This window comes from Oncorhynchus kisutch, linkage group LG4, assembly GCF_002021735.2.
Source record: "Oncorhynchus kisutch isolate 150728-3 linkage group LG4, Okis_V2, whole genome shotgun sequence".
Lineage (NCBI taxonomy): Eukaryota > Metazoa > Chordata > Actinopteri > Salmoniformes > Salmonidae > Oncorhynchus > Oncorhynchus kisutch.
Window position 1 is genome coordinate 13697179 of NC_034177.2, and position 7429 is coordinate 13704607.

Genomic DNA, 7429 nt, shown 5'->3' on the forward strand with positions numbered 1-7429 from the left:
ACTTTCAACCTTCGTCTCTCCCGAGCCTGTACGGGAGTTGTAGCGATGAGACAAGATAGTAGCTACTAAAATTGGATACAATGAAATTGGGGAGAAAAAGGGGTAAAAATCTAAACCAAAAAAACAACAAAAAAGAATAGCTTGTCATATCACTTAATCCGGCATAGCCAAGACACAACATTGTCATAATGATAAGGCAAGGAGCCTGATACATGGTCAGTTCGTTGTCATAATGGTAGGATGAGGAGGCTGATACATGGTCAGTATGTTGTCATAATGGTAAGATAAGGAGCCTGATACATGGTCAGTTTGTTGTCATAATGGTAAGATGAGGAGCCTGATACATGGTCAGTATGTTGTCATAATGGTAAGATAAGGAGCCTGATACATGGCCAGTTTGTTGTCATAATGGTAGGATGAGGAGCCTGATACGTGGTCAGTATGTTGTCATAATGGTAAGATGAGTAGCCTGCTACATGGTATGTATTAAAAAATTAAAAAATAATCACATTTTATTTGTCACATGTGCCTAATACAAAATTTCAGCCCTACCTCTGCCTTTTAAAACTACTGGACGACTGGCATGTTTCAATCTATAGCCTGTTGTAAATATTAATAAATGTAAATATTTATTAAGTGAATGTAGAACATTTCATTTCTTTTTGGTCTTCTCTTACATATGATATCATGCAGTATTGATGACCAATTATTTTAAATACCCATTTACAGGTGGGTGTTAAAACATTGTCGGTAGATGGGGTTATTTATCCAGGTCAAGAGCTTTGAGGTCTTGTGAAAAGCACTATAATTGTTATTTTCAGTTTATTTGGACTGTTGTACCTTGGAGAATGCTTTAAGTAATCTCAGCTATTTCGATTATTGCTTAACACAACGGAAGAAGGTATGCTTGGGCAAACTTTCCGTGTACTGTACATGAAATAGGCCTACCTGTAAAGCACTAGGATTAATACCAATGCACCACACCCTAGCTCGTGACCTACTTTTTAGGTTGCCATTGTAAATATCTGGCTCAGCTCAAACGTCAGCCTCCTATGAGGATCATCTATGCCCAAATAGGGTAAACAATCATTTGATTGGTTCAGTGATCAAACTCTGACCAATCAAAAAAGCTGTCTCCTAACAAGACACAAGAAAGCGCCTTGTTGTAAGGAAGTAGCCTACAAACAAGAAATGTAGAGGAGCAATGATGTGACGGTATCTCTATGCAGCTGGAATGGGTAAGTCCTATTCGTTGCTATAGATCAGTGCTTGACTTGGACTGAAATAGGTGCCATTACTCATTTTGGGTGTGGGTACTGTTAATATTTAAGTGCAGGAGCTCCACAAACGTTTGAGCAAAAATTCTATAAGAGGAACAGGAACTCAAACAATAGAAAATCTGAGGTGCCAGTACTCTGCTCAGGTGAGCTCCTGCCCAAGTCAAGCACTGCTATTGATTAATTGTATATTTTCTTAATGTACAATTTGGAGTGGGCACATGAAGGCAATAATAATAATAAAAGTGATTTAAAATAAAGGTCATACATTATTTTAAATGTTTGAGTAAACCATCGATGTAGAACCAGAATAAACATTCTACCAACACAAACAAAAAATATACAACCATCTATTTATTTGACACACTATGATGAGCTACTTTAATGAATTATTATGGGTATGCTACATGGATTCAGTGAAACGAAACTAAGGCAGCAATCAGGCTAGTGGATCAGGCTACACATTTAAGAGGTGACATATAACAAATAAAGCACATTTGGGGCCAGTTCTGAATAAGTTAATTATAGCATTCTGAAATGGCTTCAACTTGACGTGTAAAATAATAAACACTTAAAATAATCTCTTTACATTATGATTGATGAAATTAGCTTTGTGATTTAAAATAAATGTAAGTCCTGAAAATAAAGTAATGTATGGAATGCATTTTGAACCAGCAGCTATCGTGTAATAACGCTCGTCAATTTTATTTTCAGTGTTCGTTTATTCAACTTGTGTACAAAACTGGATGAACATTCTATTCCTGTTTTGAAGTAAGCATATTTTGACAAGCATGTTTTATATACATTTTGGTTTAATAATTTCAATGAATCACTTCAGCAGTGGCGTGTATTCATGGATCCTTCAATTTGCAAGAGGCTGAACATACAGTTGAAGTCGGAAGTTTCCATACACCTTAGCCAAATACATTTAAGCTCAGTTTTTCACAATTCTTGACATTTACTCACAGTAAAGATTCCCTGTCTTAGGTCAGTTAGGATCAACACTTTATTTTAAGAATGTGAAATGTCAGAATAATAGTAGTGATTTATTTCAGCTTTTATTTCTTTCATCACATTCCCAGTGGGTCAGAAGTTTACATACACTCAATTAGTATTTAGTAGCATTGCCTTTAAATTGTTTAACTTGGGTCAAACGTTTCGGATAGCCTTCCACAATCTTCCCACAATAATTTGGATGAATTTAGGCCCATTCCTCCTGACAGAGCTGCAGTAACTGTGTCCGGTTTGTAGGCCTCCTTGCTCACACACGCTTTTTCAGTTCTGCCCACAAATTTTCTATGGGATTGAGGTCAGGGCTTTGTGATGGCCACTCCAATACCTTGACTTTGTTGTCCTTAAGCCATTTTGCCACAACTTTGGAAGTATGCTTGGGGTCATTGTCCTTTTGGAAGACCCATTTGCAACCAAGCTTTAACTTCCTGACTGATGTCTTGAGATGTTGCGTCAATATATCCACATAATTGTACTTCCTCATGATGCCATCCATTTTGTGAAGTGCACCAGTCCCTCTTGCAACAAAGGACCCCCACAACATGATGTTGCCACCCCCATGCTTCACGGTTGGGATGGTGTTCTTCGGCTTGCAAGCCTCCCCCTTTTTCCTCCAAACATAACGATGGTCATTATGGCCAAACAGTTCTATTTTTGTTTCATCAGACCAGAGGGCGTTTCTCCAAGAAGTACGATCTTTGTCCTCATGTGCAGTTGTAAACCGTAGTCTGTCTTTTTTATGCCGATTTTGGAGTAGTGGCTTCTTTCTTGCTGAGCGGCCTTTCAGGTTATGTCGATATAGGACTGATTTTACTGTGGATATAGATACTTTTGTACTTGTTTCCTCCAGCATCTTCACAGGGTCTTTGCTGTTGTTCTGGGATTGATTTGCACTTCTCGCACCAAAGTATATTCATTTCTAGGAGACAGTACGTGTCTCCTTCCTGAGCGGTATGACAGCTGCGTGGTCCCATGGTGTTTATATTTGCGTACTATTGTTTGTACAGATGAACGTGGTACCTTCAGGCATTTGGAAATTGCTCCCAAGGATGAACCAGACTTGTGGAGGTCTACAATTTTGTTTTCTGAGGTCTTGACTGATTTATTTAGATTTTCCCATGATGTCAAGCAAAGAGGCACTGAGTTTGAAGGCAGGCCTTGAAATACATCCACAGGGACACCTCCAATTGGCTCAAATGATGTCAATTACCCTATCAGAAGCTTCTAAAGCCATGCCATCGTTTTCTGGAATTTTCCAAGCTGTTTCAAGGCACAGTCAACTTAGTCTATGTGAACTTCTGACCCACTGGAATTGTGATACAGTGAATTATAAGTGAAATAATCTGTCTGTAAACAATTGTTGGAAAAATGAATTGTGTCATGCACAAAGTAGGTGTCCTAACCGACTTGCCAAAACTATATTTTATTGACAAGAAATTTGTGGAGTGGTTGAAAAACAAGTTTTAATGACTCCAACCTAAGTGTATGTAAACATCCGACTTCAACTGTATCTCATCATTAGAAAGCAAGCGAAACAGCGCCCCTCTGTCTCTGTATGTGTAGCCCATCTATCTGATGCTGTCTGGTCAAAAAGAGTATGACATTGTTGCCACCCGTAGCATTGAATGCAAGGTAAGTCGGTTAGCATTTGGCCTCCCTTGATAAAAAAAAACCTACAAGTATTAAATAATAGCCAATCAGTGTTGAGCTAAACTGTTAATGGTCCTGGCGCACTAAAAAAAGTGTCAAGGGAAGCCAGTTTGGATTTGGCTTCACTTCAATCACATCGAGAGCAATACTTCATTGACAGAAACTTACTTGAATTGTTGCATCTCGTTGTGTTGTTGGGGATAACTAGCTAAAATTGTATTTTTCCTAAATTAGCCATGGATGGGGATTTGGACTTGTGGTTTTTCTTAATTCTCTGTACTGTCCAATGATTATAACGGCGATTCTGATCCATTCATACATTGTTCCCCTGGCCTGAGAGGATGGACGTTCAATATATAGCTAGATGTAGTAGGCTAATATTAACTAGCTAACATTCTCCATAAAAGAAAGTTAGGCTAGCGAGCAAGCATTTTAGCCAGGTAGCCTAGGACAACAACAAAAAAAGCATGTACTGTTGGACAGTCATAGACTGTTTCATCAACATGAAAGTGTGGAGGATGGCATTGGCGATTCTCTACAAGTAGGGTGAGGCAACGTGTTTTTTCTACTTGCGAACACCCACACACAAACACACAACAGAACCATGGACAGCCACATAATGTTTAGCTTACGTTGATTGGAATAGATAGTTTTTTACATTTTTTAGTTGTCACAGTATTAGACTAAGCATAGGTGATTAGATGATGTTGAATTGGTGCCGGAATACTGAAGGTAGCTCATGTTTTCTTTGAGACTTGCGGTAACTTGAAAATGTCATTAACATTAACTTGCTTGACCATACTGTAGGTCATATAACTGTTTGTTACATGTATTATGCTTTGTGGACTTCACCGGACAGAGTTTGCTCTCCGGTTTTGTTTTAAAACTAAGGTGTGGTTTAATTTATTCTGCCATGGTGTCTTCTTATTGTCTCAGCCTTAGGCCTATACAGTACATTCAGAAAGTATTCAGACCCCTTGACTTTTTCCAAATTTTGTTACGTTACAGCCTAATCCTAAAATTTATTAAATTGTTTTTTCCCCTCATCAACCTACACACAACCCCAAAATGACAAAGCAAAAACAGTTTTTTTGCCATTTTTGCTAATTTATACAACTAAACAACTGCTATCACATTTACATAAGTATTCAGACCCTTTACTGAGTACTTTGTTGAAGCACCTTTGGCAGCGATTACAGCCTCGAGTCATTGGCACAGCTGACTCGCTACAAGCTTGGCACACCTGTTTTTCAGAAGCACGTTAACAGTAGCATGGAGAAATCCAGTCTGTTGGTGTTAACATTCCACTCCTTGCCATTCCAAACAATCATTAGTAATGACACGGAATCAAATCACATTTTTTATTTGTCAAATGCTTCATAGACAACAGGTCCAATAATGCAGTTAATACAAAATGTAATATAAAATATTGAAATAGTGACACGAATAAAAATAACATGAGTAGAAAATAACATGGCTATATACAGGGAGTACCAGTACCGATTCGATGTGCAGGGGTATGAGGTATTTGAGGTTGCTATGTACTGTACATCAGAGGAGGCTATAGAGGAGCTATAGGAGGACGGGCTCATTGTAATGGCTGGAATGGAATTAATGGAATGGTACCAAACACACGGAAGCAACATGTTTGGCTCCATTACAATGAGCCTGTCCTCCTATAACTCCTCCCACCAGCCTCCTCTGCTGTGCATATAAGTAGGGGTAACATGACTAGGCAACAGGATAGATAATAGACAGTGCATGTTATGTGTTTGTGGGCATCAGTGGTGGTCGGTGACATTTAAGATGATAACCATGCGCAATACCAAGCGTTGGCTGGAGTGGTGTAAAGTTCGCCGCCATTGGACTCTGGAGCAGTGGAAAGCGTTCTCTGGAGTGATGAATCCCGCTTCACCATCTGGCAGTCCGACGGAAGAATCTGGGTCTGGGATGCCAGGAGAACGCTACCTGTCCCAATGCATAGTGGCAACTGTAAAGTTTGGTGGAGGAGGAATAATGGTCTGGGGCTGTTTTTCATGGTTTGGGCTAGGCCCCTTAGTTCCAGTGAAGGGACAGCTTAACACTACAGCATACAATGACATTCTAGACGATTCTGTGCATCCAATTTTGTGGCAACAGTTTGGGGAAGGCCCTTTCCTGTTTCAGCATGACAATACCACATGCACAAAGCGAGGTCCATACAGAAATGGTTTGTTGAGATCAGTGTGGAAGAACTTGTATGGCTTGCATAGAGCCCTGACCACAACCCCATCGAACACGTTTGGGATGAATTGGAACGCCGACTGCGAGCCAGGCCTAATCGCCCAACATCAGTGCCCGACGTCACTAATGCTCTTGTGGCTGAATGGAAGTCCCCGCAACAATGTTCCAACATCTAGTGGAAAGCCTTCCCAGAAGAGTGGAAGGCTGTTATAGCCAACTCAATATTAATGCCCATGATTTTGGAATGAGATGTTTGACAAGCAGGTGTCCACATATTTTTGGTCATGTAGTGTATTTAACAGTCTTGTTTACAAGTCTTATGGCTTTGGGGTTCAGGGTCCTGTTGGTTCCAGACTTGGTGCAATGGTACCGCTTGCCATACGGCAGCAGAGGGAACAGTATGTGGCTTGGGTGGCTGGAGACTATGACCATTTTTTGGGGCCTTCCTCTGACACCGCCTGGTATAGAGGTCTTGGATGGAAGGGAGCTCGGCCCTAGTGATGTACTGGGCCATACGCACTACCCTCCGAAGTGCCTTGCAATTGCTATATCAAATGGTGATGCAGCCAGTCAAGATGTTCTCGGTGGTGAAGCTGTACGGTTGGTGTGTGTGGACCATGATAGATCCTTAGTGATGTGGACATAGAGGAACTTGACGATCTCGACCCACTCCACTACAGCCCTGTCGATGTGAATGGGGGTATGCTCGGCCCTCCATTTCCTTTACTCCACAATCAGCTCCTTTTGTCTTACTGATGTTGAGGGAGAGGTTGTTGTCCTGGCATTACACTGTCGGGACCACCTCCATATAGGCTGTCTCATTATCTTCGGTGATCAGGTCTACCACCGTTGTGTCGTCTGCAAACTTAATGATGGTATTGGAGTCGTGGGTGAACAGGGAGTACAGTAGGGGACTAAGCACGCCCTCCTGAGGGGTCAGTGCGGTGGATGTGCTGTGCTGATGCTCTCGTGCATGGTTCAGTGTTGCTTGGCTTAGAGCGAACATGGAGTGCATTTAGCTCGTCTGGTAAGCTTGTGTCACTGGGCAGCTTGTGGTTGGGTTTCCCTTTGTAATCCGTGATAGTTTCCCAGCCCTGCCACACCCAACGAGCATCAGAGCCAGTGTAGTAGGATTCGATCTTAGTCTTGTATGAACTCTTTGCCTGTTTGATGATTCGTTAGAGTGCGTAGCGGGATTTCTTATAAGCATCTGGGTTAGTGTTCCGCTCTTTTGAAAGAGGCAGCTCTAGCCTTTTGCTCAAGGCTGC